This window comes from Octopus bimaculoides, chromosome 28 (assembly GCF_001194135.2).
Source record: "Octopus bimaculoides isolate UCB-OBI-ISO-001 chromosome 28, ASM119413v2, whole genome shotgun sequence".
NCBI lineage: Eukaryota > Metazoa > Mollusca > Cephalopoda > Octopoda > Octopodidae > Octopus > Octopus bimaculoides.
Window position 1 is genome coordinate 2,756,101 of NC_069008.1, and position 857 is coordinate 2,756,957.

Sequence of the window (857 nt, forward strand, 5' to 3'; positions counted from 1 at the left end):
AATAGTGAACATGCAGAGTCATACGCCCACAGAATTATCATCGTTTTCCATTGGGACAATAGGTCGATCTGTAAAAAAAAACCGGCAGTATTTGAGTTTATTTTCCTTACCACATAACTGCTGACATGTGCTGTTTAGCAGATGGAAAGGTTGAGCCTAAAGATATAACATAAAGAGAAATAGTATTTTTGCCTGCTGTTTCGCTGGGTTGCACATACAACATTATCTGAACAAAACATTTGATGAGTGGCCTGTGCAGAAAGGATGAAAAATGTAGTATCTGTTGCCTACCTTACAATTGGGGGCACTCAACGGAGAGCATACTGTGAAGATTACGCAAATGAAATAAATAAGGTAGCAAGGGTATGGTTACCTGATGTTTTTCCTGTTTGCCGCATAGAGCAACATCCGTTGTTGTCTTTCCCTTGTAGTCTCCGTACCGCGCGCAGCAGCAGTTGTTGCAGCATCTCTTGTAAGTCGAACTGCGCGTTGTGCTACAGTCTTTGCAGCACGTGAAACAGCATTTGAGGAAGCATCTCCTGTAAGTCGAACTGCGCGTTGTGCTGCAATCTCTACAGCACGTGAAACAGCAGTAGGGGAAGCCTTTCTTCTTCGGCGTGCTGAACGTTGCTCGTTGCTCTGGGAGGCTCGTTGCGCAGCAATACGTTGCAACCGATCACAACGCTGCTCTTCACTTTCCCTTCTTCGCGCTGAAGCCATCCTAAGTGCATTGAGAGAGCTCCCCCTGGCGGCGTCCTCGGCAGATTCATTTGCACGCACACGTTTACTTTTCTTAGCGAAGTTATAAAATTATCTTATATGTATGTATGTATGTATGTATGTATGTATGTATGTAT